The sequence below is a fragment of the Hyposmocoma kahamanoa genome, unplaced genomic scaffold (genome assembly GCF_003589595.1).
Source record: "Hyposmocoma kahamanoa isolate Upper Pololo Valley unplaced genomic scaffold, ASM358959v1 61590, whole genome shotgun sequence".
Taxonomy (NCBI): Eukaryota; Metazoa; Arthropoda; class Insecta; order Lepidoptera; family Cosmopterigidae; genus Hyposmocoma; species Hyposmocoma kahamanoa.
Window position 1 is genome coordinate 9924 of NW_020653839.1, and position 11403 is coordinate 21326.

Genomic DNA, 11403 nt, shown 5'->3' on the forward strand with positions numbered 1-11403 from the left:
CAGAAATAGGTGCCTGCTATTTACATACTATTTAGTTGGTAATGCCTGGATGAACTCTTTCTCAAAGAGCTCTACTGTCGTTGCCCTTTTTGTATCCAAACTTGGTCTTTAAATATATTTATTTTTCTACTTAAATTTGAAGCAGCAAGCGCTCGCTTTTATAGCATCAACCAATTGCAATCTACGAAAACGAGAGAACGTTTATGACTTATGAGATTGTTCTGTCGAATCTTCTAAGCTGTGCACAAAAATGCTGCATTCACACTGTTCCTAAATCACTGGAACATTCTAGAACATCACAAAACATTATTATCGTCTTTAACCCTGTATAGGTCCCACTGCTGGTCACGTGCCTCGTCTAAAGAGAGGGTTTTGGCGATTGTCCACCAAGGCATGTTAAAAAAATAACGGGAATTTTAGTTTTTTGAATTAAAAAAAATTTATTCATCTATATTAATGTTGTCGCCTTCAAAATAGTCCCCATTAGATATTATGCACTTGTGCCAGCGCTTGTTCCAATCGTCGAAACACTTCTCAAACTCTATCTTTGGGTCTGCCTTTAGCTCTTTCAGCGATGCGCTTTTAATGTCATCTATGCTTGTAAAACGGCGGCCCTTTAAGGTTCTCTTTATTTTTGGGAATAGGAAAAAGTCACACGGAGCTATGTCTGGCGAATATGGAGGCTGGGACATCGTTAGAGTATTGTTTTTGACCAAAAATTCACGAACAGGCAATGAAGTGTGAGCAGGTGCATTATCGTGGTGCAAAAGCCATGAATTGTTTGTCCACAAATCTGGGCGTTTTGGAATATTAGAAACGTTTATACCACTCGTAAACTCTTGTTTTACCCATATCAGACTCACCCTATGGTGAGAACTGCCTATGCAGTTGTTAACATTTCACACACTTTATTTCATTTTTTACGCAAAATTTGATCCATTTGATACAAATTCTTTGATCCATTTCTTTTAACAAACGAAAACCGCCAATACGTCTAACCTTAGCGGTTGCCACAGGCAAAGTAAATAATGAATACAGCTGAAAATTTTATCATACTCCAGGGGCATGTATACCAATACAATAAAAAAAAAATTTGACAGACGGACTCTCCAAACCTGAGAAATTTAAAAATTCCCATTTTTTTCTGAACGCACCTCGTAGCTTGGGGATTTTACACGTGTTTCAATGGTTGGAGATAAAATAAAGGCACAGTCCCGTATCTGTCTACTGAAGTTTTGATTTTAGTGACCCTCCGTATCAACTTCTTGATTTTGCGGGAAGGGAACTCTAACCTGTGCAAGCTGAGGGAGCTTATAAGTTCAGGTCCTGACCCCAGATCAGCTCGTGGACAGGGTTGTCACAGATCGTTCACATTCGTGTCACGGACTTCATTCGGTTTTCCAGAGGCCTCTGGTAAGCGACCCCGGGTACACATAGAATACCCATCCTATTTTTGAAGTACCGATGCTGTAGGCACGCTCACCTCCCGACACCTAAGCGTCTCTCCAGTTCCCAGAAATCTACGCTGCTGGAGGGACTGGAAGATATCCAGCTCATCAAAATAAAGGCACAATGACCTAAACACACTTAAGTAGCTGTAGGCCCCTAGAAAGAGTTCGTCCAGGGAAGTAGTACCTGGAAGTAGGGAAGTAAGTACTGGGTATCACTAAAAACACTTCTTCAGAGGAGAACCGTGCATTGGCACTTATAATGGGTTAACAATAATAGATTCATAAATATATACTATTGCCATTCAAAAACAAGATGAAACACCGAATAAAACTTCTTTGAATTCCGTATTATAGCGTCAGTGCTTCGCATTAGAAGATATAAGCGATGGCGGAGTGCGTATGACTATAGCAGCGGGTTATTCAAATTTACGACGACAAATTCACACAAAAATGTAACTCCATACAAACGTAGCTGGCCTGTATGCGCCCGCCCGCCGTGAGCCGTGAACGGATGCATATATTCTCAAAAACCTCGCGGTGTACTCAAGTTGCACAGCTTCGATCTCACTATTATATTATTATGTTAACCTCCTCGCTGGTCTATATTACTATCATCATAAAACAATCGTTCTAAACGGTAATAACTCTATGCAGGACGGGGGTGGGGTGGGAGTAGTCTCGGAGGACGCTTGCACGTTTCAACTTACTATCAAATACAGATCTGAAATTTTCTTTAGAATTCGCCTCTCAATCGTCGTCCCTTTAACATCTAATTTAAAAAAAATGTCACGAATGACATGTCGTACAAAAGGCGGGAAAGGACTCTGCAAAGGAGGCGCGAAACGCCACAAAAAAGTTCCTAGAGATAACATCCAGGTCATAACGAAACCTGCAATTAGAAGATTAGCAAGAAAAGGCGGTGTCAAACGAATTTCTGGTTTAATTTACGAAGAAACGAGAGGCGTTTCGAAAGTATTTTTAGAAAATGTCATATAATGTGATATAAATATAATGTGATACTGGAACCTACACGAAGCAGGCGAAAAAGAAATACGCTAACTAAAATGCTACGGCACGACTAAGTGACAAAAATTTTTTTTTCAGATGTCATAAAAAATCATAGAACATTGAAATTGTTTAATGATATTCCAGTTATGCATCGTTAGGGTAAGTTCCAACAAGTCGAATACGTTAACTAATTTTAACTGTTTTTAAAATAGAATCTTTTTGCTATTTAAAACCAATATTTAACCATTTGTCACTTAGGCTCATTTTAGTTAGTGGACGGCAGAAAAACCGTTACAGCTATGGATGTAATCTATGCATTAAAGAGATAAGGAAGAACGTTGTGGCTTTGGCGGATAAAAATTAAAAAAGCTGTTGGTTGATTTAAAAAATTAAAATTTCTAATTATTCGTTTTTTGATCAATGATGTCTTTATTAAAACCCTTTTCAGGGCTGCAAAAAAAAAGTGTCAGACAGTACAACAAAAACTTAAAAGTTTATTTTTGGTAAATTCATTATGTTTTGTAAAAAGTAATGGAACAAAAGTTGTTTTTTATGATGTTAGTAAATAGGTGTAATCCCTTGATCGTGGAGCGTATAACCGTTGCGAAATGTCGGGAAAACAAAAAGAATTCATACTGTGGTAAGAAACATATAATTAGTGATGATCATTTAGTGGATAACCATGAAAACCTTGAAATTTATATATCAAAAGAGAATACCATGACGTTTACCACCTGAAATACAAGGTACATCTAAAATAATGTGACATTCCTTTGTTAACAGCACACACATAAACAGAACACACGAGAGTTACACTACTTGCCTTATTATTGTATGATATAGCCTAACACGAATAGATCCTTTTGAGAGTACTAGGTATTTAGTGTGGTACGAATGCCGCTAGATGGCATTAGTAGCATTCTGCCTAGCACTATCGAAGTGTTCACGCCATTAGTATTAAGTTGTTTTATCTTTTTTTGTGTGATGAGGTACCCTTATGGCGCAATAAATTTCTCCCTTTTTTGTCTAACCCTGGAGTTTGATGGCCTGTCTACAATCCTGGGCGTCCAGTTAGTTACTCGAGGCGAACGTTTTCGCGCGGCCGCCGCGCGGCGACCGCCCAGTTACCACGCCTTCATGTACATTAACGGCGAATCTGAATTGTATTTACTAGGCAACAACATTTAAATTCCTCTGAATGATACAACCGCGCGGCCACCGCCCGGCCGCCGCTTAGACCGAATTCAAGCCTGTGTCGCTCGCGCGCCCATATACTTATTTAAGTTAAAACGTAAAAGCTACACAAATAGAGCGTATTTTGCCATGGCAGTTAGACGCACCACCTGGTACTGCGGTGTACATTGGTCCTTCGAGTTGGATACACTAAAGTCTGAAAGTAGCACTAGTACTAGTAGGAGCAGCTGGCAGCGGATTGCTGTTCGGTGCTTATCCATCGTGCTAGACAACCTCTTAGCATCTGTGCTGACGGCTAGTGTAGAGACTTGCGCGGTTAGGTTTAGATTACACTTCTCATTACGCTCTGGCATAGCGCACACTGGGGCTCGTCCATACAAGGTAATGCTCAGAGGTCAATTTTCAAAGTATGGGTTTTAAAAAAATATATATTTCTTAGGGTAGTCGTAATAAAGTATCATATCTCGCGTAAAAATATTGAGTCGCTAGCTGTTGTCAGTTGTGAAATGCATCCGCTCAAAATATGCTCTTTACTCTAAATAATAATTATTTCGTAACGTACGTTAGTTTATGTGCAATCTTTAGACATTTATTTATTACATTTGATATTAAAATCGATGTAAGTGCACTTTATTAGTGACCAAGTATGGTATGTGGAGACTCCGACATTATTATTATTTCATAAGTTTATTGATATCTGACAGACGACTAATAATTTGTAGTAAAATTCAGTGAATAGCGTGTGACTATGTTTATTTGCCAACACATAGTAATTATACTGTTCAGTAAAATTAGATACTTTTTATATATATTTTTAAATATGGTTTAGAAACCCAGTGCCGCGCCTTGGACACACACATAGACAACCACAAATTACACCCAAACTCACGAGAGAAATAAATGTAGGCCATACAAATATTTCTCCCGGCCCGAACCTGGGAACTCTGCGTGACGTTCCGGCATGGTAACAGTTCGGCCACGGAGGCAGTTGTGTATTGTTACTTACAATCGAAATTTAATTTAATTTTCGGCATGTATAGAATGATATTATCAGTCATTTATCTCTAGAAGACATGTGCATCACATTATTAAAATCTTGTTGAATTATAATCAGCTAACAACATACTCTATGTTATTTGGTTATCCTGCATCCTGTGTAGATTCTTTACACAAATAAAGCTAATTATTTTATACCCAGTATTGTTTCTTAAGGCCCAAAAAGCACATTTAAAAAATACATTTATATCTATTCAGTCATCACTCTGGTACGGACTAAATTTTGCGGCGAGAAACGGGAAAAGTCGGGTAAACATGTTAGGTTGCGTTACATCACACCGCTACAACGTAGCAGTGTCTACGGGCTCGCGCTGCCGGTCGAACGCTACGCCGCGTAGCGCTTCGGATATCAAAAAGTTACCCGTCAAATTGTGGAAACAAATTTAAATCATTGATTGTTTTTTATTCAACATTTTAATTATCAAAATGTGTTATGAATAAATAATTTATTTTAGTAACTTAGTGAATTATAAACAATAAAATGCAACATGTTGAGACGTTTTGTCTAATAAAATTTATCTAGTAAAATTTCATTTAGGGATTTAAAATATTAGTCCAATTTAAAAACATTGTTTCTCATATTTCTCCGTTAGTACATGAGATGAACAGTAAAGTAAAAAGAAATGTGCGATTGTTTTTCATGTTCGAGTGTAATCAAAGACGGTGAAAGCCGTTGAACCGTGGACCCCCAGATAACAGCCGTCATTCAATTTCCAAGTGCATTAGGGAAAATATCTCTTCGTATATTTTGACTTATTGTAGAGAAGAACAAGTTGATCGCAAAATAAGTTTTAAGTTATTGAAAATGTTAAAGAACTAGTCCATTCCAGTCCACAATTTTTTTTATCAACTCGGCAATTACACAAATTTCTTCGTCTCAGAGTAGATGAGTACTAGATAAACGAAATTATATTAGTATTACGTTTTATAATAGTATCCTGCCGGGAGTCAAACCAGAAACCTTCTCATTAAGCGCCTATACTCACCGTTTCACCAACTAGGTCGTCAAAATATTATGAAATAGTAGCAGTAGAGCTTCTTGTCAAAGAGTTCGTCCAGGGAAGTACTACCACTTTACCCACTTCTGCTGCCAAGCAGTAATGTGACCATTACTGCGTACCGGTTATGAAGGGTGCTGGTTAAATCTACCGGCACATGAGAGTTATCAACTTATGTCTCAGGGTGACGGGCGCAGTGGCAGTGTCCTTCAGATTTTTGTGATTTACTTACTGTGAGTGACGAGACGAACAAGTCGCGCACTTAGTGGGAAGTGACACGCCTGTCCATAACAGTTCCAACACTACTCAGTGCTTTAAATCGATGAGAAACATCTGAGGGGCGCTGTCACTGCGCCCGACACCATTAGACGTAAATGAACAAGTCCTATGTGCCTGTAATTTCACCAGGACCCTTACTCGTCAAAACCGGAGCGCAGTAATGATCAAATTACTGCTTTGCGGCAGAAATAGGTAACGTGGCAGTACTTTCCTGGACGAACTCTTTCACAAGGAGCTCTACTGCTACTAAAAAGTTAATAAAATATCATTAAAACAGAGTAGAGTAATAACTTAATAGCAAACGGAAGCTTTTTTCAGTAACTCAACGTTACGAAAGCTGTGAGTGAAAGCTAAGTGAAACGGAAGCAGAAAAAAGGTATAAAGTTCTATTTCGAATGTAACGAAGGCAACATGGAACGATTAATCGAATTTTATTAATCGTAAAAACGAAACCTTGTTATCATAAAGTGCACATTCCAAATACATTTAATAAAAGCAGTAATATACAACAATTGTTGCTAAACAACCGTCTAGTTTAGTGTTAACAGTGCCTGTTAGGCTTTGTGGCTTGACATATAGTGTAGTGTTTCTATAATGTGACATGGGCCCCGAGGAGGTGGGACAGGAGGGGCGCGAAGTCACCCCCGACAATGTGTTCTTCACCAGCGGCGAAAATGGCAACGGGTACCGGTTGTCCGCGCTGGGCGTGCGCACGCTGCAGAGCTTCCTCAGGGAGCATGGTGCTGCATGTGTGCGGCAATTCATGCGGGTATATTTCTATATTTTTTTTATTTCTACAATAAAGTTATGAAACATCAAATCATCTTTACTTCATAGGTTACTTCATAGGTAGCTTATTAGGCAGAAATAGGTAAGGTGGCAGTACTTACTTGGACGAACTCATTCACAAGGAACTCTACTACTCTAAACTCATTTCTCTAAACATTATTTTCTAGGTTTTGAGTTTTAATCTTCATGTACAGTACAAGCTTTGTAATAGAGTTACAGATGTAGTAGATAAACATGAACATTGTGAAATTTCGAAACCATATCTAATAAATCGAACGTTATTGACAACTTTGAGACGTTAAACAATGATTAATAACGCGGTACAGCGTTCGGAAATATTCGTGGTTTCCGAGTTACCCCGATATTCAATGTTTATCTTACTGAGGAACAAGTGTCGATTCTCTGCGCATTGAACCAGTAGCTTACGCGAGGTGTAATCTTTGGCGTGAAAGAGTCTTTGTCCCGCATTCTGAGAGTCTTCCTTCCTGGATACGAATTGCCATGGCCGATCTGTGAGTCTTTGAACAGGCTTCGGACGTTTGGCCGGAGAAAGGACAATTTGATCAGATGGGGATTTTCGGATGGTTCTAACCTGTGTAACTACACTCGTCCTCACTCGATATTCGGCCGAAACAATTATTGTCAAATAAGTAATATTCGACCAAGAGACAATGCCAAGTATGAAACTTCATTCGCAGCATGCGTCTTTTAATTGGTCGAGTAGTACTTATTTGACAGCAATTGTTTTGGACGGATGTAGATTGAGAATGAGAGTAGATCCCCTAGAGTGTTTGTGCAGGGCGGTTCAAACGATGGCTCACCTCACACCGTGCCTTAACACCTCCATTCTTGAGGGTTTTATGGCAGCTACAAGTGACGCGGTCGGCGTGGCTGATCTCTGGATCATGATACTACCTATGCAATCCGGTGGCGCGATTTTAGTTGCGGGTATCCCAAACCAGCCAACCATGTGGGGAGTGCAAACGACGCCTTCCTTCGATTTGTGGACTTTATATGAATAAATATGCATGGTTGATTGGAACAAATAAGAGTAGGTAGGTTGGGAGCGCAATACATCATGAATCAACCGCGTGGCCGTTCTGCGCCGATGAGTTGAGCGATCCCGGCTCCTATCCTCGCCCAGGAAGCGGTTCTTGGTGTTACAAGTTCACCAAAACGTACGTTCACTATAGTTTTCAGTTTAGTATGGTTTCACTCTGATTTTTCACAATAAATTAACGGAAGCGATTGCGCGCGCGGCCATTGCATTCGTCGGCGAAACTTTCAAACAGGGCGGAAGCGAGTGTTTTCTTCTTCGTCCCCTTAGTGTCACCAGTTAGGTGCCGTCGTCTCGCTCTTGCGTGCGAGTAAGGTATATGCGGGAAAGGTATGGAATAAGGAAATTAATGTCGACCCAATCCAACCATTGCTAATACGATTCAAAGACGAAAGTGTCTAAAATTTCCCAAGGTAAATTCAAATACCTTTTCGGCGCAACCACTATCGATACAATAAGAAGACGTGATTTACGTGCATGCATGCTTGTACGATATTATGTACGGGCTACACATATATCTAAAATTCCATGACAGAAAGAACGATGCCTTGACGAAGACGAATACTTGCTATTCTTGATCTAACATGACCTTCAAAGATTATTTTTTGTGTAAAACAAACGAACCCTAGGCCACAATTCTACTTGATGTTAACCGATTATGTGGCAGACGATGTTACGCTAATGAATGTCTATTCTCTCTAGCTTTATATATCCCTAAATTGTAGCTTTCGGGAAACATGATGCTTCAGCAGTGTATTCTGCCCTCCTTGTCAAAACTAACGCACTTGCATTTTGGTAGCTTTCAGGTTATTGGTAAAATATTTGAATTTCTTTGAAAAATGTAAATAACGCTGATTTTGTTTAACAGTAAAACTGAAACTAAATTAGATATAAAAAAACTGCTTATAGGGAATTGTAGAGATATATAATTTGCTGTTTCCAAATTTTTTTCTCAATATCAATGTCGTCAGGTTTGCTCCTTTGCTGTACACACCAGCCCCCATAAAATGCCGCCTCGATAAAGGTATTATATCCACTTTTAGTTCTCAAATTCGCGTGATAAATCAGCATTTTAAAATTTTATCACAATAAGTAACATGGCGAGCATAGTGACGTTATGACGTGACATAAAATATGTTTTATGTCATCGAACAACATGAAGTTCACGGTTGATTTTAAATATTTTTGCAGGCGTCAATATTGAGCGCGACAAACGAGATGAAAAGAAATAATAAAAATAACAAATTTGTATATGTATATATAAATTATTGGAAAAAGGTGAGGAGAACATTTTTAACATATTTCAATACAGGAGTGTTATTAGAAATACGTAAATAACAACTAATATAATGTAAAATATGTACAAACGGAAACTACAAAAACCTGACATTTTTAGTTTCATCGTTTTCGCGGCGATGATTAAACGACAAAGATGGCTACATACCCAATTTCATATCGTTGTTCTTGTTCTTCAAAATATATAACAATAGTTCATTACCATAGAAGCAAACTTAGCTCTAACGACGAAATAAATATTGTCACGGGATGTTTTATCACACATACGCTGCCATGCTACGGCCATTGATTTTGCTTACCAATAAAACTGAAACTAAGTAAGATATAAAACAACTGCTTATAGTAAATTGCAGATCTCGTTTTTCTTGTTCCAGATATGTTAATAGGTGAATTTAATTTTGCTCCTTTGTTGTACGCACCAGGGAAAATAAAAGGTTGAGAATCACTGCCATGACTACTTTTAGAAGGATACCACCAGATACTTGACAACTCGTAGAAGCTAAAAATTGCTGATTTCGTAACTGTGACACGTTTCATAAACTTTTCACTTCGTCGAAAGAAAAAGCATAAAACAAATGAGCAGAGATGCCACACCGAAAGCAAGGATATAAAGCTGATACGACACGGGCGGAAACGGGGCGTGGTGCGCAGGCACGTTTTATAAAACTTCGTAAAGGTATTTCGTTTGCGGTCGGGGTTTTTCTCATTCGGCCGTAATGAAACTTGATTTACTTTTACGAGTATAAAAATATTTTTATGTACGGTCATCACCACGCTGGGTTTTGATACTTTTTTTTTTAATATACTAAGTGACGGTACGAACAAGTCGTGCGTCTGATGGCAAGCGTTACGCCTATTGCAGAGACGCTCCGCTTTGAATCGCAAAGATCAGAAGGGCAGTGCAACAGCGTCCATCACCCTCAGACATGAGTTGAAAAGTCCCGTGTAATTTCACCAGCACCCTTATCCTTGCAACCCGAGGCACTACGTTAAGAACTGTCTTTAGTAGGGAAAAATAAAGCCCTTCGTGATTGACTGTACGGGAAGCGGAGAGTAATTAATAGTAACTAAGTAGACGAGCGTACAACCGCTGTTTTTTTTACCCTGCGGTATAAGGGTTGCTACTCAACTGTAATTTGAAAGTTTATTTATTTATTTATTTATTTATGGCATAGCTACAGAATACAAACTGTGAAGACGCTTAAAGTTAACATGCATTATAATAGGAGTAAATTTGTATTCCTATGACAGCCACGCACGGCATTTGCAAAATAAATAAGTACTTACAAATTAACAGGTTATTAAACATAATATAAAAAAAAATTAAAATTTGCACTTAAAAACTATAGCAAAAAAATCATGTTACACGTATATAAAAACATGAGATTCTTAAATATCCAACATATTCAGCTTCTCCTTACAAATATTTAAATAAGTATAGCGACTATGGGAGAATAAGTCCTAATCTTTAGAAAAGTTGTTATGAGCTCTAAACACGCGAAAAATAGGATCATTATATGAGACATTGTTAGTGGTACATGGCAAAGAAAAAGTTATTTGGGTACGTTTACTGCCAATCTTAAACAAGGCGTGACTTAAGATCTCACTTGAGTCCATTTCAAAGTTGATAATTTTAAACAGTGTGGAATAGTCCAGTATGTAGTATAAAGTTATGTATATTTGTGAATATTTAGTATCAATACGTCTTGCTAACTGTAAAAGAAAATATCGTGATGACACGCGCATGTTGAAGAAGGTGTTGCAGCGTGGCCGAAAATGGCCTAGACTAATGCCCAACAATGATGATTAATGACACTTATTTTAGAACTTTTTTTTATAATTATTAATATAAAGATCTAACAACACTTACAAAAAAATCCTTCGATTCTGCTTGACTCGAACCAACGTCTTCCAGCAAACCGCTTCCGATTTCAAAAAAGTCGTTAAAAACCAAATACAAATATCCGACAACAAGCACATAGAAGAATTCATGAGGTCCGCTGGTTCGTTCCGTGGCTTAGTTGGCGTAGCGTCTGCCACGGTTTGTTAGACGTTGGTTCGAACTCAGAAGGATCGAAGGATTGTTTCTAAGTATTCGTATTTTATGTTTGTATTAATAATTATAACAGACTAGTGGAGTAATTTTACTAAAATATTTTTTTAATTTTTGTCATTGTCCCTTTGATTTACAAAGGCCTCACTTCCCTTTCTGCACTCATCGCGATTTAACGCCGCCAAGATTTCGTATACGCATCCAAGTCGTCACGCTATCTCC

The 11403-nt window shown here is 38.3% G+C and overlaps 1 pseudogene; it reads left to right on the plus strand.

The window, feature by feature from the left end:
* The first annotated feature begins 2234 nt into the window (after positions 1-2234).
* Positions 2235-5047, plus strand: LOC113229369 (annotated as a pseudogene).
* Positions 5048-11403: the final 6356 nt, after the last annotated feature.